General features: G+C 49.3%; 1 protein-coding gene across 4 annotated transcripts in view; it reads right to left on the bottom strand.

Moving 5' to 3' along the window:
• MTA1 (metastasis associated 1) overlaps window positions 1-24,125 on the bottom strand; it is an 85,500-nt gene that overhangs the window by 60,308 nt on the left and 1,067 nt on the right. The gene's annotated exons all lie outside the window — the stretch shown is intronic.

Genomic DNA, 24,125 nt, shown 5'->3' with positions numbered 1-24,125 from the left:
ACTGACTGCTCACGTATCAGAGGGGTTGCTGTGTTAGTCTGGATCTGCAAAAGCAACAGGGAGTCCTGTGGCACCTTAGAGACTAACAATACATGCTCCAATACATCTGTTAGTCCAGAAGGTGCCACAGGATCCTTGTCTCTGACTGCTCACAGTCACCCTATGATCAACAAATACATGCGGGTCTTTCTGCTCTGTCACTCCCACCTGACAAGTCCCCAGCTTATAGCAAAAATTCTTGTTAGCCCCTGAAGTGCACACTGCACTATTTAGTCATGCCAGACCAGAGAGGCTCAACCTGTAATAGCATTCCTCCAGACTGACAGTTCACCTTTCGGACCAACCCAGTTCACCCCTTTAACCAATTCCTTCTCCACCTCTCAGTTCTCATATGACTCTCCATCTCCTCCAGTTGAACTACATTTTCCACGTCGAACTAGATCAAATGGCTCATTGAAATCCAGGCACTTCCTTTGGCCTCCCCCCTCCGCACAATATTCTCAAAGGAGATCAGGTGGTCTGGCACTGCCTACCTTTAGCATTTTATCCCAATTCCTGTGCATCTCCATGTCCTTAACTACTTTCTCTTTCAAAAACTATGCAATGATAGGGTTGCCAGGTGTCCGGTTTTGAACCGGACAGTCCGCTATTTGAGGGTTCTGTCCAGGAAACAAATTCAGAAAATACCGGACATATAAAATGTCCAGTATTTTCTAATTAGGTAAGTTTTATTATTATTAGGAGTATCAGTACCTAGTTGCGTATTGCGTGTCTGGTAGACACTTTCATGCAGTGTGAGCGTGTCTACCAGACAGGCAATACGCAACTACGCAAGGGTGGGGGGCATGGCTGGGGCGGGATGGAATCCCCATGGCCGGACTCGCTCGTGCTTCGCTGGGATCGTGCGCAGGATGGGCGGCACCCCGGGATCTGCTTGCACCCCGGTCAGTCCCGCTCCCCGCCAGCCAGTCTCCCCGCCCCCAATTTCCCCCAGCCAACCCTGCTGCCCCCGACTCTCCTCGCCAGCCCTGCTTCCCGTCAGCTGGCCGGCCCTCCCCCACCTCCTCCCAGCCGGTCTCCCGCCCCCATCTGAGATCATGGAGTTTTTTTTAAGCCACCTGGTAACCTTATTCAATGATCTTGCCTACAACTGAGTCAAACTAACAGGCCTGTAGTTTCCTGGATCATTCCTTCCTTTCTTAAAACAGGAACTATAGTAGTAATTGTCCAGGCATAGGGTATGACGCCTGCATTTACAGATTCCAGTCTATCTGGAGCTATACCTATCTCAGAGCTGGAAGGGACCTCGAGAGGTCACCGAGTCCAGTCCCCTGCCCTCACGGCAGGACCAAGGACCATCGCTGACAGATGTGCCCCAGATCCCAAAATGGCCCCTCGAGGGTTGAACTCACAACCCTGGGTTTAGCAGGCCAGTGCTCAACATCACAGTAACTCCAGGCACATTCAGCAGGTTGAGAGAGGGGAGGATTTGCATTGCAGTAGATTCCACTTTGTTTAGCAGAGGAGACTTATAGAATCATAGGATTGGGAGGGTCCTCCAGGGGTCAAGTCCTATCCCGGCACTTGTTGGGGCTAAGTTCACTACTTCAGGAGGGGGCTTCATGACATCGGGAAGAGATGACTGATTTCTTCCTCTCTCTGCCTTGCCCCCCGCCTCTGCCAACTAACTACCATTCATCCCGGGTCAACAGCAGACTGAGGATTCAAGTATGAGTGAAACCCCCCCCCAAAAAAACAAACAAAAAAACACCACCACACCCCCCACACCACGTTCACAAACTCTAAGGCTGAAAATCTGAGAACTCAAAATTAAATACATGTCAAAGTTTTCCCTTTTAACACACAACCTTAACTCCACCCTGCATAAGTAGGTATTACAAACCTTCAATTACATTCTGCGTATTCACAGCTGTAAAAACATGCACCGAATACAAGATATTACAAAATCTGGCATGGATACATAAACAGTTTTATCATTAAACCCTATAGGCTTATCAAAAACTAGTGAGCAGCAGCCACTATAGTTGCAAATATACAAGCTATAGGACTTCTAGTTTCTTTTTAAAAAACACAAACTATTTACACAATTTACAAGTCCATAATAAGTATCTGTAACCAAACCTCAGCATCACCCACATTAACAGACTACAGATCTGTGTTCCCTTTTTAGTGGCCACAGAAAGATAAGCGGTGGGTAGCCACTAAGAAACAGTAGCAGACTCTGCAGATGGGTGCTCCCGGACTATTCGTAGTTTTCACTAGGGGAAGTATTTAAACCGTTGTACCAGAACATTAGTGATGCCCTAAAGCCTTTGATTGCTAACAGGACTTCTATTTCAACTTTAATACACACATTTCAAACCGGTCTCAGCCACAGTAAGCAGCCCACACGAGTTAAATAGGCAAAGATGATACCAATGATCCAGTTCACATTACTGAAACTAACTGGAAATATGTACACACCATAGTACAATTAATTATAAAACAAACTAACCAGTAGTGTGTGCTACAAATCAGGTAAAAGGAAAATCCAAGGCGCAGCGGCTGGAGCAGCATTCACCTCCTCGCCATAGCTCTTAAGACCGACACGTTTCCAACTGGAGTAGAAATTCTTAGAGACACTACAGCAAACTGTTACGCATAAAAAATTAAAATTCAGCAAGTTCTCTCAAAATGGTGCTGGAGAGGGTAAAGCTCAGTTACTCCTGCTGGTGCATAAGAAAGTATGAAGGTACACATACATATATAACGAGTAGGGTTGCTAGATACCTTCACAAAAAGGTCGCTGTGCCTTTAAATTCCTGGGTTCCTCGCTTCCCCCGCCCTCGCCAACGCGGCAGGTGAAAAATGTCCCCTCCGGCCTTTCATCCGAGGAAAGCAGAAAATACCGGACATTTTACATGTCCAGTATTTTCTGGTTTTTTTTTTTAAGCCAGACGAAAGGTGCAATTAACTAACTGTCCGGGTGAAACTGGACACCTGGCAACCCTAATAATGCGGTTAGTTCCCACAGCCTCTCAGGAATTGAGCGCGATTAGGAAATAAAGCTCCTTGTCCACATTATCCATCAGTTATATGCATCTTCCAGAACACGGAGGGGAAGAGGAAAAGCTGAGAAAGCAAAAGGGAAGTTTGAACACTAAACTGGCCACATCTATAAATCATCTCCCACGACTTTAATGCTACAGGATTCCAATAACTACTTACATGTTTCCTCACTCAATTTCACACACACGGCGCAATATTTCCATATCACCACTCGCCCAACTGCCACCACTTTCACAAGAGTAGCTGTAGATAATGGCTAACACTTCAGAAAAGTGGAGGGGGGAGACTACCCGATTGATGTTTACCTCACAAATGAACAATGGAACACTGGGAACCTAAAGGTTCTAACAGCTGGGAAAATCTCAGCTGGTCTGACAGATTGGGGTGACCCAATGGGGTTACCAGTGTCCCTGCCCCCATGTCTGGCCCTTGCTGCCCAACTGTGGCCATCCTGCGGTAGAATGACCCCTCCCTTTCTGTTTTATGAGAAACATCAAATTCCAGGCACATCCCATCGTCTCAGCACCATCAACCCCTAAGCTTGCTTTCAGCGAGGGCAAGAGGAAGCTGCCTGCCACATGTAGTGATCCTAACTCACTTTGTTTTGGTCAAGTACGCCTGCTTACTCCCCGATGGGCAGACAGATGTACATTTCTAAATCTATAGTCAGGCCATTTTGTATGACCTTACAATCCAATGTAAATGAATAAGCTCAAATGAGTGGTTTATAAAGCTTCAATGCAAACAGAATTCGATCAGATACGCATTTTGACTCAACCCAGTTACTTGTAGCAAGTAGTTAATAATTGCTTGCATGGATCCACACAGTACACATTGCAAAACGCATGCTCCCACGCTCAATGGAAACTGTCTAGAGAGCAGGGCTAGGTAGTGCTGCATGTCACCTGCCCGCGGACCCTCGTCCACCAACATACGATACTGAAAACGACAGACCACCTGCAACTCAGTTCCCTTCCACGCACTGAAGAGTCCACTGTAGGGAAGCAGCGTGAATCCACACAGCCAATCATCCTGAAACAGTCTATGAAGTGAGTAACCGCTTGCTCACCACGTACTACCTGCGTGGATCCCCACGCTAGGCAATTAATGGGCCCTCTCCAAACCCAAGCCAGGTGAGCTTGAGGAGCCAAGAAAATAGCAGTAGTTTTGCTCTCATGTACAGTGCCGGAGCAGACGTCCTCTCAGGAGCAAGGCTGGAAAAGAGATTATGGACAGAACTTCAGGAATCCAACAAAAATCAGCATGTCGTCCGAAGCCATGTTAGACCCAAGGGACTGTACTACTGGCATTTTTGGGTCCTGGAAATCTTCACTAATCCATAGCAAGTGAGTGACAGGTATGTACTGACAATCCCCTAATATTAGAACCTGCTCCCCATGAGAGCTGAACCACCTGGAACAGCCTAGGTCAAACAACAAAGAAGATCCCTTTTAGGATCCAGGTACCACAGTCTGCTCTTCTCTGCGAAGAACAAGGCACTGAAGAACAGCAGAGACAGGCTGATGGACTGACGGGGTGAAAAGTCAGAGGCCATCTTTGACAAGAATTTGGGGGGCTGGATGTCACTCCGCCCTTCCCATCTCTTCATGGATAGGGAGTAATATGGGCCAGCCATTAGTCTATGGATGTCAGCACTGTGGAAAGAACACCAGAAATGAAATCAACAAGACGGTGCAGTGAATGAACTTCTTGGCATTGGCTCAACGGGTCACTTAGTCTGCCATTAAGACCTAAAAAACCCACGCTATCATAAGAATTTTCACACATTTTTCTCTAATGTTAGTCAAGATCCAACTGCCACATTACTAGTTAAACATCTCAGTCATCTTCTAAAACCTCCCCAGTCTCACATTTCTCTGCAGTTATTCCAGATTCCATTAATGAGAATATATTCTATACAAGTAAATAAAAGCATGAAGCTTATTAGAGGCTGGTTTGTATAGCAATTTGTAAGCAGATGACTGAAGTCTAGTTTCCATTTTAATCTACTGTAAAATGTCTCTCTCTGGAAAGCACCTCTCTACCCAATTAACAGGCATACATAATGCAATTAGAGGACTCTCTGCTACATAGTCCATTGACTGTAGAATCTGTGGATAACACAATTTTCAACCAAATAAGCTGACCTTCTACATCCCTCCACCTTTATAGAAGCCCTGAGGTAAAACAATCAGACCACAGCTGGGGATTTCAATGTGATTTTCCTCTTCACTACCCACACTCTGCCCCTGAATCCTAACCAGGAATCTATTGTCAACGAAGAAAGAGCAAGAGAACACACCCTCCTTCCCAAAGAGGAACTTAAGATGCTAATTGTGAGTTGCATTTACAAAACAGAACACAGAAAATGGTTGTTCACTCTGACATCTGGCCCAGGAGCTCAATCAAGGCCTTTATAACCCAAAGGTAACTATGGGAAGGCATTCAAGAATCTCCTTATGGGGATGGAGTAATTGTTCCTGACAGCGGTGCTGTACACAGAATGCTAGCAAGCTTAGCGTCCAGTTATTGACTCACCTAACACACATGCTCACACAACCCAGAACCACTAAGATGCCCCATAACCATGTAGCCTTACTGCTGCAACCCTTGTCTTGCAATAACATGGTTTTTCTGCAGCCATATTGGAAGGCCTAAAGCCTTTCTCTGCAGCCAGAATGAAGAGCAGCAGCCATTAGATCAGGGGTGGACAAACGGGCCTCCACGGACCGGATTTGGCCTGCCAAGGGAGTAGATCCGGCCCGTGGAGACCCTGCCAGGAGCACGCAGCACTTGGAAGCACCAGGAGCTCCTGACGGCTGGAGGAGGCTTCACGTACGCCCCCACCCTCAGGCCAATCAGGGTCTGGGGGTGGGGGAGCGCACGACGTTTCCTACGCCCTGGCCCCACCCGGTGAGGAGCACATGGAAGTGTCGCGTGCTCCTGGCAGGGCGGGAGAAGACTTCACATACTCCCCCAAGGCTCTGATTGGCCTGGGGGCAGGGAGCGTGGGAAGTCTCCTCCCAGCCAGGGGCATGGGCACCTAGGGGGAAGGAGGTGGGCAAAGGCACTCCCCCACCCCACAGACCAATCATGGTCTGGGGGTGGGGAACCCGGAAGTATCCCGGACCCGCCCCTTCCGCTCAAGGCCCCACCCCTTCCAGTGCGGCCCAGGGCCACTTCCGAAATTTTTTTAAGTGGCTCCCGGCAAAAAATTATTGCCCACCCCTGCACTAGTCGTAAAGCTTGAAATCACACTCACATGGCAAAATAGTGTCACTAGGCTGTGAGAAGGAGATCCTGTCCTAATGCCCTCATGGTCACCAGGTAAAGAAACAGATCTCAAGATGGACAGAGAACACTTACTTAACATTTCATCTGGGAAGAAACTGCTTGTCAATAGTTGAGGGTGTGGAATCCTCACGCTACGATTATTGTCCTCACTTCCCTCCTGTTTGTCTGTGTGATCGCTGCCTGGTTTGTAACCGTTTGTCTGCTGGATAATTCATTTTGCTAGGTGGAACTCAGCTAAGGTGGTGGGGTACGATTGGTTAGGTAATTCCGTTACAGTATGTTATGATTGGTTAGTAAAGTTAGACTAAAATAATTGGTTATGGTTTAGCTAAGCAGACTCAAGTTTCACTATATCACCTGGGACCCAAGGCGGAGACCAGCAGGAAAGAGGAGAGGAAGAAAGAAACACCAAGAAGAAGGGAGAGGATCTGGAAGAAGAACTCACCTCCAGGACCCAGCCTAAGACCAGAGCTGCCAGGACCCCTCTGCATGACCGTGATGTGCAGCAGCCAGGATCCGGAGAGACTGCCCTTGCCTGGCCAACAGGGGAAGTCTGCCTGCCTGTATCAGGATTGGTGAGCATGGCACTGTGTGCTTGGCATGTGTATTCTGCTTGCTTGGGAATTGTCAATAAACAGAGACTAGGAATATTATTGTGGTAAAAGATCCTGCAGACTCGCAGGAAGTTACACCCTGAGCCCTAGGAATTGGGTAAGGGTGAGTGTCCCTGAAGTGTGGAGGGATAAGGAAATTTGAGCGAGTAACAGTCCCCCTTGACATTTTTAGATTAGAAACACATGCAGAGACCACTAAGTCTTGTGTGAAGTATGTAGCACTGCCTGGGCGGCTATCAAATACTGATACCCAAATGTTACGAATGCATCTATATCCAGAATGCCCAACTAAGGAAAGGTTGGCTTGACCTTCTCCTACAACCCTAACAGTCCTCGTCAGGTTATATTTTTTGCCTACACACTGGAAAACAAAATGCCCTGTGTGATACTGCTAGGTCCCACCCTGCAGGGCTCCCCAAAAGAGCAGTGGGATTCTGTTCCTCCCTGATCGGACATGACGTGCCCGGGTACTTCTGTGTCTGCAGCTAGGACCAGAAGTGCTCTGAAGGTCTTAACGAGTATTCAGAGTCACATTTCATTTCCAGACGCTTACTGGTTTCTCTCTCTAAAGGGTGAGGAGGGCTGAAAGAACAAGAGCACAATGCGCCTGAGACAACTGTATTGGACAAATGAAGTGCAGGAAGCATCTCTGCAACCCGGAAAACTAGACTGAACACGGGTGCACAATTATATCAAGTAAATCCCACATACCTCCATCCCTTAACATGCCCACTACTTCAAAAGTTAAGTTTGCAAAGAGAAACATTCACAAGTCCAGAAGTGTCCTGGGCTACAGAAATACCCTTGTTCTGAGACCCGAAAATACAGTCTGTAGGTCTCACATTCCTGGGGAGAGACCGTGTGCTACACAAGGCAGTGGGTTCCTGTGCACACTTCATATGGCAGGAACGTGGTGAAGCTGTACCTCATTCAGGCTAAATTCTACTGGCAACTGCATTAGCATAAACCCATCTGATGACATTTGATGGGACACACCCCCAGAGGAAAACAACTCAAAGTCAGACCAAAGTGCGGTGTGCGTATGTGCACAAGCACACACGCACGTGAGGCAGCCAGTCTCCAGAAGAGGTGTGTGAAGGGAGATGGAGTAGAAAATTGCAAAGACATGAACATCTTCGAAACATGAGCACGGGAGATTTCAAGTCAGCATATTTGACTGGTTCCTGAAAGAGCAATTTCTTCCCTCAGTGGTTAGGTTTCCCCTCTGCCCTGCAGCACTCAAAGCAGAGTCACATCAGTGACCAGGGAGAGGCTTCTAGCTTCTCCCCTCAGGAGCTCCCCCAGACCTGTAAAATGCTCAAGCAACTAACACTAATCCTCTAGCACCATGCCACTGCCTTTGGAGCAAGGAGATTTTACATCTAGGGAGCAATGGCCTGATTAATCTGGTCACCGAGAGAAGGAAAACAAGGTCAGTGGCATTTAAATCGGTCCTCCGGCGGCCTGGGATTGTCACCGCGGAGGCACTCCCTGACAACGCCTTACTCTCACAAGGAGTACACGGGGGAAGGGAAGGGAAGGGAAGGGAGAGGGGCAGGGGAGCACACGATATTCTCTCTTACGCGGGTGTTGCTGCACCCTGTGCCTCCCTGGCACTGGCATACAGTCTTTGCTTAATGCTCTCTCCTTGATTCGTGGCTAGACACTGTAGGAACAGAAGTCCAGATAGCCACCTGACAAGTGGCTTCATTGGACACGGCAAGGAGAGAGATTCCCTTGGGCTGATGGCCCACAGCTTTTTGCAGGAGGGTTCCTAGAGTAGAACGCACGCACAGGCTTTCTAACGGAGCAGTACCGGAGGAGCTGGAGAGGGTGCAGGTTGCTTCCTGTGAGTGCCACATAACAGAGCGCAAGCAGATCTGTGCACTTTTGGAAATGCCTGTTCCTGTCCTAGCAGTGCTCTAATGCAGGATCTCAAATCACTGCCCCCCGATCTCCTTCTGGGAACCCAAACCGCTCTGCCAGGCCCAAGGGCATCTGTTCCAGCAGGAGCCCTGTTACCTGAGCCTCGTCACGCAGGGCTGAAGCCTTGAGGCTGCTTCTTTGGCCCTGGGCCCCAGCAAGTCCAAGGCAGCCTTGCTGCACAGTCCACTTTGGGTTCATGACCCAGTTGGAGACCTGCGGCTCTAAATGCCCCTCTTCCGTCTCGTCAAGCACCAGGCAGGGGCAAAAGGAAGCCAGTCCGTCCTCCCCCTGCTAATGACAAACAGCAGGTACAAAGTCCCACTGAGCGGCAGACAGCCACATCCATGGGATGCCACGAGCAAGGCTCTGGCCTGAAATAGCGTGACCGGCACTCGGCGCGCAGGGTAGGAGAGAGACACGGCGCACAAACTGGGCTTTGGACGAGGACTCTGAGGACATTAACAAGAGTGCGCTTCCGGGGCACTACCTGGAGAGTTAAGTACTCTCACTCAAAAACCACTCACATGGTACCGTCAGGAAATCAACCCGTTAACCCACGCCCAGTGCCCTAGACAGACACTGCTGAAGCACGTCTGTAGAAGGCACTGAACTTCAGGAAACCTAATCTATCGGGTATATTGGCAGACTGGGCTTTATTACGGCCTTTGCTTTATACAAGGCATCTGGCTTGTACCATAGGCTGGTGTGTTTGTCAAATGCAACCGCTTTTCTTGAAAACAAGAGGTATGACGACAGAAGACTGTCCTTTTCAACTGCCGCCCCTCCTGGCCCAGTTACCTTCCCCACGGGGATGGGGCGCATTTCATTCATCTCTTAGGCTTGCAGGGGCTTTTCCATGAATACTTGATCACTGTCTGGGAACAAGACGACCCAAACACTCAGTTCTTTTTTGAAGGCCGACGCAAATCCCTTTAGATTGGATTTAGTGCCCGTCTGCTAAGACTTGCTCTGGAGAGTGTGCTATTTCAGTAGCACGTCTAGGTTTCACTACAGCCGTCTAGACACAGCCTTGCCCAGGTTCCCTCTTCAACTACCTCGGCCTCCAAGGCAAACCAGGCACTTTGCTGGCAGCAAGGAGAGTAGCTGCTTTTCTGTGATCTCTACTATTCTTCTCAAATTTTCCCTTTCTATGGTGGACCGGCTGTAAAGGACAAAGAAGAGAATTCCTCCCTGAGCACCAGCTTCCTTTCTAAAGAGGCTAAAATGCAGAGCCCTCTGGCTAGCTTAGATGGCCATTAGGAAAATGGCTTTAAATTGCTCAAGGTTTTTTAAATAAAGACTGCACAAGCCAAGTCCCTGGGGTTATTCAGGACCATATTGAAGCACCCAAAGGGCGTCTTGGTTAGGGAAAAAGGTTTCCCTGAGTGAAGGCGTACATGTCTTTGGTGAAGACAAAGCACAGTGTAGCTTTCCTAGACTGAGCGGTCCCCCACCCACCTGCACCTGGGTTGGGATTCAGCAGCCTCACGCAGTGGAGGGGAGGGCTGCCAACTTCTAGCCCGTGCAGGCCCACAGGCTAGGAGGAGGTAGGCTCAGGCTGGGCGGAAGTGCTGGAGGGGGAGAGGGATGAGCTGGCAGCCCCTCCGCCCTCACCACTTCCACCCCACAAGGCTGCCAACTCCCAGCCCATGTGGGCGAGGCATCAGCAGCCCTCTCCTAGCAGCAGGCAACAGGCAGAGAGGGCTGCTCCCAGGTAACGGTTAACCATTCACACCCCTAGTTTTCACACAAGGGGTCAGATAGAGAGAATGGAGAAGGCTCTGCACCTCCGTCTGTTAACTCCCCTGCAAATTACAAACGGCCTTGTCTTGACTAGACTTTTACCTCTGATGATTTCAATTCAGGGTACGAACACACCCTTTTCCCTACCCAGCACAAGGCCAAAGAGTATAGGAGACTGGCCTCTCTGTTCCAGCTTCCCTGCTAAACTGAAGTATCCGACCGCAGCCAGGGACGTGCACACCAAGTAAAGTATTTTGCCACAAGCGACAGAGCTCAAGCCTCTCTCCAGGTTGTTAGAACTGTATGGCACAGTGCACGGGCACGCCCACACGGCTGGAGGGGGCTGTTGGCAGACGGGGATATGCTAGTTCCAAGTTTCCTGCCAACTCCGGTTGTGACCCTAAAGAGCGAGCTCACCACATCAGCACTGTTAGTGCTGCTAGGTACGCCGGGGCGTTGCTCCTAAGCTGTTTGTGGAGCTCAGATGCTAGCTGCACCAGCAGAGTGCAGCTTGCTGATTCAGCTGACCTCAATGTCACCCATAAAGCCAGACCACAGGCTCAACTCGGTTTCCAAGGTGGTCAGCCAAGTTTCTTACCCAACCCTAGTGCCCTGGCTCAACAGTTCCAGGTACACTAATATACGGTGCCCATAGCAAGGTACCGTCACAGCCACAGAACAGAACCCCATAGGCCAATACAGCTGCCCCTCCTACGACTTCCAAACATCCTCCTCCATTATCCTGTCACCCCCTCCTCATCTTTGTAAGGGGTTGGTGTGTTCTTGTACCACACTCTCCACTCAAACGTGCTTACTTGATTAGCTGCTACCTAGATGATACTAGTCTGAGAAAGCCTACTTCAGTTCACACTCCTAGCCATGCCTAGGGCTCCAGCAAGGCCTACAATGAAAAGTTACATCAGCATAGGTACATCAGCCTGGGTACGAAAATGCCCCACCCCAATTAACACAGCAATGCTGACGCAACTTTTCAGGGTAAATACAGTTATTTTGGCACAAGAAAATTTTCATCAACAGTTATCTTCATTCAGGTTCTTATCCTAAGCGCACAAAAACCTTCCTTTCACAGTCTCCAACTGCACTGTGGGAGGGCATAGCTACAGACATACCCCAAAATTACCCGAGTACAAAATTTGGCTCAATGCCATGAATACACCCCAGACGCTGCAAGAGAACCTTCCGTGCTCTTGTAGGATCTATTTTTTTTTTTATCATGTAGTTAGTCTGTTTTATGTACGACTGTTCAGCCTAACAGCCAACAGGCTACTGGGGTTGTGCAAAGTCCCTGGGTTAAGAAAGACTGCCGAAGATGCAAGTCAAAAAGAGGGATATGTGGCCAGATTCAAAAGCTCTGAATAGAGGAATATTTTCAATCACCACCTGGGACTAGGTCTAGTCTGAGAAGTTTTACGAGTGAGTAGAAGTCGCAACTTCCATTTTTGCAACTAGGAAAGCACCTCTACACGCAAGAGAGCGGGGGAGTTTCCTTGAACGTTCTATTTTAAGTTTCTATTTAAAAAGTTTATCTTGAATAATCCTAGAAGGATCTCACGTCTTTCTTTTTCCAGGAAAATTATTACCTGTGGCTTTTGAGAAAGGATGAGCAGTACTTTTTCTTCATATTAAGCTTAGGCTTTACCACAAAATGGAGATGTTACTAAAAGAAGCAGATGAGAAAATGCTTATTAGAAAGGCTTATTATTTGTTCAGATTTTACTATTCAACACCAAGTAATAGCATCTTGCCATTTACCATTAGCTTCTATCACAACTACTGGGCATTTGTGAAAAAGCTTTCTTTCTACTTCCAGCAAGAGAAACGTGCTGTTTACTAATGGAAATCACTTATCTATGCTGGATTTTAAAGTATGAAACTTTAATTAGAGTATCCAAAAATGCTTTCAAAAGGGACTTTAATAGTGAAAAAAACCATTTCAGTAAGAAAAACTTCTCACACAACTTTTCTAATTGTGGGACATTAATAAGAATTAAGGAGGTTCCACTGTAATGATGAACAGTCCAACAGGCCAATTATGAATTTCACAAACTAGTAAGAAACAAAACAGTTTTTAAAAAGCAATGATGTGTCAAAAATGTATCATGGTAGTCAAGTTCTATTGTAGTCAATTTTGTAAAATAAAAGAGTGCTGGTACAACAGGACCTCACCATATTCAAGACTAAAAACTTTGCTAGAAAAAAAGAGAAACAATTGCTGACGTTTTAGGGTTGTTTTAAGTCAAGTTTGTAAGTTGGAGATGAATAAGATAGATACACTGGACTCTTACTAACACCCTCCTCCATTTGACACTGCTGCTAACTAATTTCAACTGTATAACATCATGATCACTTGACTGTCAAAATCTCTCTTGGCAAATAAAGCGGACACTACATGATTTTTCAAAAAAGCTGAAGTCATAGAATCATAGAAAATTAGGGTTGGAAGAGACCTCAGGAGGGCATCTAATTCAACCACCTGCTCAAAAGGACCAACCCCAACTAAATCATCCAGTCAGGAATACTCAGTACTAAATTTCGAGTTTCTACCCTCAACTACTGAAGTGTTTAAAATAGATTTTATATTTCTTTTAATTAATAATGGCAAATGTATTTTACTCTACTTTTGCCATCTAAAAAAAAATAATCCTTTCTGAGATCTTTCACACATAGACACCCCACTGGTAAGAGGACAACCGGAAAATTTCGGTCTGAAAAAAGAACGACAAAGGTACACAACTGAAAAGGACCAATTAGAAGGAAATGCTCAGGCAAAAGGGGAACGTTCAAGTTGATATCTAGTCAATTTAAAAATATAGGAGAGTCTTAGGCTACCTCTAAACCATGGACCTCACAATGGTTCAGCTGTTCCGCTGAGAGGTCTCCCGGGTGCAGCTGCTCTTTGCTGGTAGGAAAAGAGTTCTCCTGCCAGCATAATTAAAAAAAAAAAAAAAAAAAACATAGCAGCATTAGAGAGGGATGTAGCGCAGTTTACACAAACACTTTTGCCAGTGAAACTCATGCTGGTCACAGGGTATGTTTTTTCTCCCCCCCCCCCCAACCACAAAAGTTTTACCAATAAAAATGCTCATGCAGCCAAGGCCTTTCATTTTTAATCTGTTTTCTGATACTTTAATAAAAATTGTAAACCAAGTGTAATTGTTTCTCTCACCCTTCTCATATATGCAAAACAGACTTACAAACTGTGAAATGATGAAGGCTACCAGTGCTAAAAGGAACACTCCAGTAGGACAAAGCCACTACAGAGAACTAAGCAAATTATTTGCATTGGTCTTCATGGCAGAGGATCTGAAGGAGCCTCCCATACCAGAGCCATTCCTTTTAGGTGACACAGCTCAGGAACAGTCCCACATTAAGGTGTCACTTAGTTTTGTTGCAAAAACCAATTAAAGCAACAGTAAAGTCACCCGGACAAGATGCTATTAATCCAAGAGTTCTGAAGGAATTCAAATATGAAGCTGCAGAACGACCAACTGTGGTATAAGTGGTCTGGTAGCACTTTCTAGACTAACGAAACATGTGGATGGGTTCATGAGCTTTCGTGGGCACAGCCCACGTCTTCAGATGACAGGAGTTATGAGTTGGGGATATGAAAACTCGAAATACTGGAGGGCAGCTCACATAACACTGATTTAAAAAAAATAAAAGGATCCAGAGTCAATCTCAGCAGTTACAGTTCAGGAAGCCTAACTTAACTACCTAGAAAACTGGTTGAAACGGACCAGAATCAGACAAATAAACGAGCACAAAATGTGGGAAAGAGTCAACACGGCTTTAGTCCAGGGAAAGGCTACTTCACGCTATTAGAATTCTTGGAGGATGTCAAAACATGTGGAAAAGAGTGATCCTGGGAAACTAGCATACTTGGACTTTTAGACAGCCCTTGACCATGTCCCTCACCAAAGGGTCTTAAGAAATGTCAGCTCTCATGGGATAAGCGGGAAGGTCCTCTCCTGGGTCAATAACTGGTTAAAAGACAGGAAGCAAAGGGCAGGGATAAAATGTCAGTTTTCACTTAGTAAAAAGCAGGCCCCTCCTAAGGATCTGTATTGGAAACAGTGCTGTTCAACATATCCCTAAATGATCTGAAAGAAGAGTAAACAGGAAAATGGCAAAGTTGGCAGACCATACTCAGTTCCTCAAGATAGTTAAGTTCAAAGCTGACTGTGAAGAACTACAAAGTAGGGATGTCACAGTGTAGTTGATTAACCAATAAGCAAAAGCTTACAGGTTAATGCTGTAGACCAGCGTTTCCCAAACTATGGGCTGTGGCCCGGTAGCGGGCCACAGGAAAAAAATACCGGGCCTCAGCATGCCTGGTGACTGCCGGCAGGGCTGGCCTCAGGCCGATTCGGGCCCCGCGCCCCTGAACCCGGAAGTGCCAGCTGGGTCTCTCCCCCGGTTCTGCCTGGCGCGGGCCCCCCCGTGTGTCCTCCCACCCCCAGAGCATCCCCGCCGTGCACGGCTCCCCTCACCGCCTGCTGCTGCCCATGTGCGGCGTTGCACGTGGGAGGGGAGGACGCCCGGGCTTGACGTGACGTCACGGCCCGAGATTTTAAAAGTCTTCGGAGGTACGTGGCGGGGCCACGCTGGCACTGGCGGCCTCCGGCCCCGCAATGTGGAAGGCAGAAGGTAGGGAACGGGCTTGGGCGGAGGCAAGGAGGAGAAGGAGGAGGCGGCGGTGGCGGCGGGCTTGCGCGGAGGGGGAGGAGTGGAAGGAGAAGGGGCTTGGGCGGGGAAGGCACCAAGGGACAAGGTGCAGGAGAGACAGACAAATGCCAGGGGGCCAAGTGCAGACAATGAGGGAAAGGGCAGGAGGGGAGGTGTCAGTGGGAGGGGGGACAGGGTGATGCTGGGAGAGGAGAGGAGAGGGGAAGGGCATTCGGGGCTGGAGGGGGAGGTGCTGGGAGAAGGCTTGAAAGAAGGGGTGGGCATGAGAGAGGTGGGGATGGAGCAAGTGATGTGTGAGGGCACAGAGGGGCAGGAGGGGATGGGGCAGAGACTGGTGAGGGGGTGGGTATCAGGGAAAGAGAGGACAAAGGGGGCGGGGCAGTGCGGGAAGGGGGAGGCACCAGGAGGGTGCAGGGCTAAGGGAAGGTGCAGGTGCTAGGGGATTCTGGGGTGAGGAGGAGGGGAGAGCTGGCCACCGGAAGCAGCACTGGATGGGGGAATCGGGGCAGGCTGGGGAGACTGGGAGGCCGGTGGAAGCAGGGCTGCCAGGGGGTGCGAGGTTGGGGGCAGGGAGCTGGCCGGGGAAGATGGGGGTGGGGAGAAGAAGCGGCCTCTGGAAGGAGGGCTGGATGCAGGCAGCGGGGCTGGCAAAGGGAGATTGGGAGGAGAAGTGGACCTGGCTGCCCGGGAGGGGGTTGAGGGAAGTGGGGCTGGCCAGTGGCACAGCGGGGGGAGCAGGGGAGAGGAATGAATCCCTTGAGGACCAGCTCCCGCCTGGCACCCCTCGCTGCTGCCTCTGTATCAGAGGCAGCAGCGTAGGATTGACAGAGGGCTCCTCCAGAGTGAGGCCGGAGTGCACTGGCTGCTGGCTCCGCCCCGGGGACTAGACAATAGTCAACTAACTGATAAGAATTCACGAGGTTACTCGACTAATCTATTAACCAACATTTAACATCCTTACTACAAAGCAATCTTGCAAAATCAGAGGACTGGTCAAGAAAATGGCAGATGAAATTCAACACTAATAAATGCAAGTTATGACATTGCAAAACATAATTCCAACTATACATACACAATTATGTGGTCTGAATTACCTGTTACCATTCAAAACAAATCTTGGGAGTCATTGTGGATAGTTGTCTGGAAACATCCCCTCAGTGTGTAGCAGCAGTCAAAAAGAGCTAGCAGTGTTATGAACCATTAGGAAAGAGAGAGAAATTAAGATGAAAATATCATAATGCCACTGTATAAATGAATGGCATGTTCACACCTTCTGCTTGGCATTCTGGCTGCCCCATCTAAAGAAACTATTAAAACTGGAAAACAGCGAAGAGCAACAAAAATGATTAGGCATATTGAACTGATTCTATACCAGGAGAAATTAAAAAGACTGGAACTGTTCATCTTAGAAAAGAGATGACTTGGGGGATTTGATGGAGGTCTATAAAATCACGAGTGGTATGGAGAAAGCCAATAGGGAACTATTATTTATCCCTTCACATTAAACATGACCCAGAAGATCTGATGAAATTAACTGGCAGCATGTTTAAAGCAAACCTCCAGAATACGTCTTCAGACAACGTACAGCCAATGTCGGGAAGGCAAAAACTATAACCGTGTTCAAAAAAGGATGCGAGAGATTCATGGAGGATAGGTCCGTCAATGACTATTAGCCAAAATGATCAGAGTCCCTAAACCTGACTGCCAGCAGCTGTAAATGGCAACAGAGTACAGATCACCTGAAACGTTGCCCTGACCTGTTCCTTCCCTCTGAGGCATCTGACACTACCTAGATATCCACTGGGGCCTGACCAAATGTGGCCATTTTAATGTAACTGACTGGACTCGAAAATGCTGCCAAGAGTATACAATTCATCCAACAGGTGACAAGAAAAGTCACCTAATCACACTCAGTTGGAATAATCTTGTGTCATACCAACACCAGTAATAGGTCCAACATTTTCAGAGATAAGTGGCCAAGTTGATGGTGACCCCCTTCTCAGGGGGATATAAATGCATAAACTATGTGTTACACCACCACCACCCGAGACGATGAGGAAATTACAATATTTGCAATATCAAACTTGTAGACTTGTCACCCAAGGCATTAAAAACCCCAGCCACCCTACACCTTCCCCTCGCCCCCAACAGACTCAATCAATAGCTGTTGCAACCCTGCTTGAAGGATAGTAACTCAGGCTGTGTAGAACCAAAGACTCAGGCTCTGTAGAACCAAAGAAGAGAAGTCTAGATTTAAAGCGCCCCACTTTGAATGCTCTGCACCCAGCCCCATTCACACAAGTCAGGAGCCATTAGCTAGCTGCTTCCAAGCTGATCTCAACTCTCATGATCGCGTAAAAGAATAGATAGCTACAAAACAATCAAGACCAAACACAAAAATCAAAACAACTGAGTGGTACACAGGAATATATTGGAAGATTGTGGAGTGTACTGACACAAGTGTACTAACATGGCCAACCCCAGAAAAACTCTGCTTAACTAAGACAGCAACATAACCTGCACCAGCACAACCAACCACCTCTCCAGACTGCACTGCTGCACAGCCCTAGAATGCTGTGCAAAGCTCCACGTACAGAGAGACCGTTTCAAGGAGAAAATGAGAAACCCCACACTTGGCTACTGTGGAGCCCTGAGCATCCAGAAGCAGCCATGAATTGGATAAGACCTTGCTAGCGAATGGCAAGCTTAGCCTCCCATTCCAGGAAGCAGTGCTCATTCTCTCCAGCTCTGCAGGTTCACACCTTCAACCCACTGTTTCCTCTGCTCCACCTCAGTTCAGCTTCAGCCAAGACTCAGCTTCAGCAGAAAAAGCAGACAGCACCACTTAGGTCCAATGGAAGCAATGATAGTGCCCAGAGAGCAGTGTTCTCAATAGAACAGTCTCTTCTAGCAGCTTCAGAGACCCGGAAGAGGAGATGAGAGAGTAAGACAGAAGGATGGCCTTCTAGTTAAGGTACTGGAGTACTTCCAAGATCCACATCCATTACTAAGCCCTGGCACAAACTTGCCTAATCTCTGTGCCTCAGCGTCCCCACCTCAAAGAACGGATAATACTCTCGTGAGAGGAAAACTGTGTCAAGAAGATACTTTCACTAATATGGGAAGATGATCGGACACTAAGGATAGGGGCCATAAGAAGAAAATCCTGGGAAGTTCCACAGATGTTATATCACAAAAGGGAAGGAGGGAAGTCAACCTAGTGATGCATTAACAATATTTTTATTGTAAAGACAGATGGTATCATGTGGTTCTTTTTTCTGACTCCCAAAGCTAGTTCTTCTCTGCTATCTATCTGGGCCTAACACCTGAATCAAAGGGTAACTCTTAAAACTCCAGATAAGGTAATAACCTCTCCAAGATGTTATACACAGGACTACTGTTAGCAGAACTGTCAGCATCAAGAGATGGCTTCTTGAGAATGGACATAACTGTTCTGATAGGTTGCTCTCCTAGCACTCATAAAAGGAAACATAATATTTATCCCCCTCGTGACTTCACTAGCCAGCAAGGACATGGAGTCAAGCTGTAGCTCCCCATGATATCTTTAAGTGTCATGTTTGTCCAACTACATTCCTCGCAACAGGAAATCCAGAAAGATCTGCCATTATACAGGCAACCAGTCCCTGCAAAACGAATGAATCTTCTCAAACATTTAACTGTTTCCAAATAAACACAGACCACATTCACCATGCTATCCACTGCCCGGAAGATTTCAGGCTGTTTGAGCTTTCAATAGACGCTATGGTGGTGAAGAAAAAAAAAAAAATCTTCATTTTGATTATATTCAAGGCACATGATTTCTCACCCTTCTTTCTGTGTGATCAGTCAAATTCAGCACTTAATTTCTGCTCCTGATGCTCTGGCCTCTATTTTACATTTCATCTGCTGCAGGTCATCATGGTGACTGCACGGATGGTGCTAAGGAGGAGGATATTTAGAAATTCCTGTGTCAACTATAGGGTAAAAGATAGTTAACGTCTCCTACACACAGAGGCTATGTCTACACTCATGGCTTCTTGCACGAGTAATATGCAAATATCGCTGAGCCATATTTGCATACCTAATGAGCCACCATTTTTTTCAGAAGAGGCTCTTGTGCAAGAAGAAGCGTCTACACTGCCCCTTCTTGCGCAAGAAAAACCCTCTTGTGCAACACCATTACACCTATTACCTTTTAGGAAGAATGGCATTGCGCAAGAGCCTCTTCTGAAAAAAATGGTGGCTCATTAGGTATGCAAATGTGGCTCGGCGATATTCCATGCTTTGCCTCATTTGCATATTACTCACACAAGAAGCCGTGAGTGTAGACACAGCCAGAGTGGCCAACACTAATATGCATTGTAGTCCACATTAGGAAAGACTGCTAGTTTTGAAGCAAGTTTGCAACAACACCATAATAAAGTCATCTTCACAAGAACTGCTGCCAGTCTGGATATCAAAATCAGTTTAGAAAGTATTGCCCCAACGTCCACCAAGACAAGCACACACCAGAGCAGCCAATGGACCTTGAGTCAGGGTCATGCCCAGGTCATCATTCCCTACACTTAGGGGAATCTTGCATCAAAAAATGTAAAATGTTGCACCAATGTTTTACAATTCTGCACATTTTATGTGTCAAAACAACAACATTATCATGCGTGTTTTAATTATTTTGGTAGTTTATTTCACAAGACCTGTCAGCACCTATGTCTGTAACAACACAGACAACAAAAAAGATTCAGGAAATGTTGGACAATTCCTTACCAGGCATATTCATGCACAACCCCATGTAACAATTCATTTACACTGCAATACAAAAACTTATTTACCATGCCCTTCAGAAGCAGTGCCAAGGCTGGGGGAGGCAGGGTTAATGTTAACAGAGGAGCAGAGGCAGAGGGAAGTCAATCCTGGGAAGGAGTCCGGGTGCAAACTTGAGAGGGTTGTTGGATGTGGTGGGAGAAGTATGTAACTGGGACTGTTAAGGAGCTTCCACCTTGCAGTCCCTGGCTGACTCCTAGCCTCTGTGTCAGGCACACTTGCCCCATGTGTCACTGTAGTCCCCATCCCCATGTGTCCTTGCACCCCAGCTCAGCCACTCTCACCCCTCTACATGGCTCTGCACTCCCCTTCCCTCACTTGGTGGGCACAAGACGTAACTAGCACCTTTCCAGCAGAATGCATTCCACATGGCTCATGAATTCTGTATGTGCGCAGAATTCCCCCAGGAGTACAGTACTTCCCATGGGTGCTAAAGTAACTTCAGGCAATCAGTCTGGAATAGGGATGTAAAATCCTGTTTAAGTGGTTAACCAGATAAAAGTTTTGTTAACCGATTAAAGGGGGCACAGGCGGGAGGACCAAGGCCAGACTGGAACACCCTCTGTGGTGGACCCCCCCCCAGGGCTGGAGTAGCCCCCAGTTAATGGTTAACCAAAACTGGTAAGCATCACCATTAAGGGGGATACTTACTGGTTAACCTTACACATTCCTAGCCTGGATGACCAAAACACAAATATTCAATAGGAAATCAGAAATGTAGGATGATGGTCTTTTCAGAACCCAGAATCCCATTTTAATCATATCCTAAATTCTCTTGTGAGGTGGGCACACAGCCAAATAGTGAAATGGACAGTTCACGCCTTTCAAGGTGATGCAACCAACACAACCTCCTTCCTTGGCTCGGACTGGACTAATACCATCTAATAGGCATGTAAAGATTGCTGGATCATCCACAAAGGGCTTGTAACGCATATCAAGTCAAGACCCCAGCCTTATGTAAAGTAATGGCAAGTGGTAACTCTAGCTAACAGCCCATTCCTAAACATATGACCCACAAAGCAGGGTTGCTGGCATTCAGTGCTCCAGAGATGAGATTCCAGCAAGACCTGTGAGAATGACATTAAACACCAAGCAAATGGTCAGTCCCTGTGAAACAATCGAATGAAGAGTCACAACCTCCTACAATTTCTCTCCTGTACAATCTTGCCCTCAACGTGTTCAACCCAAAGCAGCGATGCTCAGAATTCTCGGAAGCCAAAGCGGCAAAGTTTACCTCAGCTGAGTTACATCATGTCCCCTCACCAAGCCAAATACAATCGGAGGAGTGGGCAAGGGAACAAGGTGAGGGGAGACCGATGAGCAAAAGGACAGCAGTTGGAAGCCAGGTCTGGGAATCAGTCCCCTGCTACACTTTGCATATCACTCCTACCATATCAGCCGTTTTCCCTGGAATTAGCAGCCTAACGGCCTTCGGAAGCCAAAGGAAATGGGGCGTTCTGGGATGCAGGGAGTGGATACAGAACCCAAACCCCTTGAACTAGTCCCTCCCCGCCTCACTCCCAGGAATAAGGAAGCTACACCACAGTTTTCATCCAGGCCACACCACCCTTTATACTCCCGAAAATCCAACCCCATACTCCTGTAGCCTCTCCTCCCAGGAGCCAAACATGGGGCAGTGAGACGTGGGACACGGGCCAGGATGCCTAGATAAAGAGTGGGGTAGGGGGAGAGAAGCCAAGCTAGCAGAGCTATTACCACAAACAGCCATGTTCCTGCACTCCACAGCACTGGCTAATGAGAGAGATTCGCCCTGTCCTTGCCTCCACAGCAACGCACACAACTCCTACAACCCCTCAACTCTGCACTCCCTGCACCACCAGCACCCCAACCCTGCTCCAAAACCCCAACGTGCAGCACACAACTCTGCTCCCCATGCGCCGCCATCCTGCCCTACCCCATCCAGACCTACCCTCTCCCACACACCCCATCCGAACCTACCCTCTCCCAACCCCTCGTCCTGCACACCCATCCAGCCCTACCCTCATAACGCGCACCCCATCCAGCCCTACCCTCTCCCGACCCCTCATCCCGCACACTCCATCCAGCCCTGCCCTCTCCCGACCCCTCATCCCGCACACCCCATCCAGCCCTACCCTCATAACGCGCACCCCATCCAGCCCTACCCTCTCCCGACCCCTCATCCCGCACACTCCATCCAGCCCTGCCCTCTCCCGACCCCTCATCCCGCACACCCCATCCAGCCCTACCCTCTCCCGACCGCTCATCCCGCACACTCCATCCAGCCCTGCCCTCTCCCGACCCCTCATCCCGCATACCCATCCAGCCCTACCCTCTCCCGACCCCTCATCCCACACACTCCATCCAGCCCTGCCCTCTCCCGACCCCTCATCCCGCACACCCATCCAGCCCTACCCTCTCCCGACCCCTCATCCCGCACACTCCATCCAGCCCTGCCCTCTCCCGACCCCTCATCCCGCACACCCCATCCAGCCCTACCCTCATAACGCGCACCCCATCCAGCCCTACCCTCTCCCGACCCCTCATCCCGCACACTCCATCCAGCCCTGCCCTCTCCCGACCCCTCATCCCGCACACCCATCCAGCCCTACCCTCTCCCGACCGCTCATCCCGCACACTCCATCCAGCCCTACCCTCTCCCGACCCCTCATCCCGCACACCCATCCAGCCCTACCCTCTCCCGACCGCTCATCCCGCACACTCCATCCAGCCCTGCCCTCTCCCGACCCCTCATCCCGCACACTCCATCCAGCCCTGCCCTCTCCCGACCCCTCATCCCGCACACCCCATCCAGCCCTACCCTCTCCCGACCGCTCATCCCACACACTCCATCCAGCCCTGCCCTCTCCCAACCCCTCATCCCGCACACTCCATCCAGCCCTGCCCTCTCCCGACCCCTCATCCCGCACACCCCATCCAGCCCTACCCTCTCCCGACCCCTCATCCCGCACACCCCATCCAGCCCTGCCCCTCTCCCGACCCCTCATCCCGCACACCCCATCCAGCCCTGCCCTCTCCCGACCGCTCATCCCGCACACCCCATCCAGCCCTGCCCTCTCCCGACCGCTCATCCCGCACACCCCATCCAGCCCTGCCCTCTCCCGACCCCTCATCCCGCACACCCCATCCAGCCCTACCCTCTCCCGACCCCTCATCCCGCACACTCCATCCAGCCCTGCCCTCTCCCGACCGCTCATCCCGCACACTCCATCCAGCCCTGCCCTCTCCCGACCCCTCATCCCGCACACCCCATCCAGCCCTATCCTCTCCCGACCCCTCATCCCGCACACCCCATCCAGCCCTACCCTCATCCCGCGCACCCCATCCAACCCTCCCCTCCCCCAACCCCTCATCCCACACACCCCATCCAACCCTACCCTCATCCCGCGCACCCCATCCAACCCTCCCCTCCCCCGACTCCTCATCCCGCACACCCCATCCAACCCTCCCCTCATCCCGCGCACCCCATCCAACCCTCCCCTCCCCCGACTCCTCATCCTGCGCACCCCATCCAATCCTACACTCTCCCAACCCCTCATCCCACACACCCCATGCAGCCCTAACCTCGTCCCGCGCACTCCATCCAGCCCCACCCGCGTCCCGCGCACCCCATCCTGCCCTACCCTCTCCCGACCCCTCATCCTGCACACCCCATCCAGACCTACCCTCGTCTCGCACACCCCATCCAGCCCTACCCTCTCCCGACCCCTCATCCCGCACACCCCATCCAGCCCTGCCCTCTCCCGACCCCTCATCCCACACACCCCATCCAGCCCTACCCTCTCCCGACCCCTCATCCCACACACCCCATCCAGCCCTACCCTCTCCCGACCCCTCATCCCGCACACCCCATCCAGCCCTAACCTCGTCCCGCGCACCCCATCCAGCCCTACCCTCTCCCGCACACCCCATCCAGACCTACCCACAACCCCACACACATTAGCTGCTCCC

This window comes from Pelodiscus sinensis, chromosome 9, assembly GCF_049634645.1.
Source record: "Pelodiscus sinensis isolate JC-2024 chromosome 9, ASM4963464v1, whole genome shotgun sequence".
In the NCBI taxonomy this organism is placed as follows: domain Eukaryota; kingdom Metazoa; phylum Chordata; order Testudines; family Trionychidae; genus Pelodiscus; species Pelodiscus sinensis.
The sequence above is the reverse complement of the archived record's forward strand: the minus strand, read 5'-3'. Positions and strand labels throughout refer to the sequence as shown.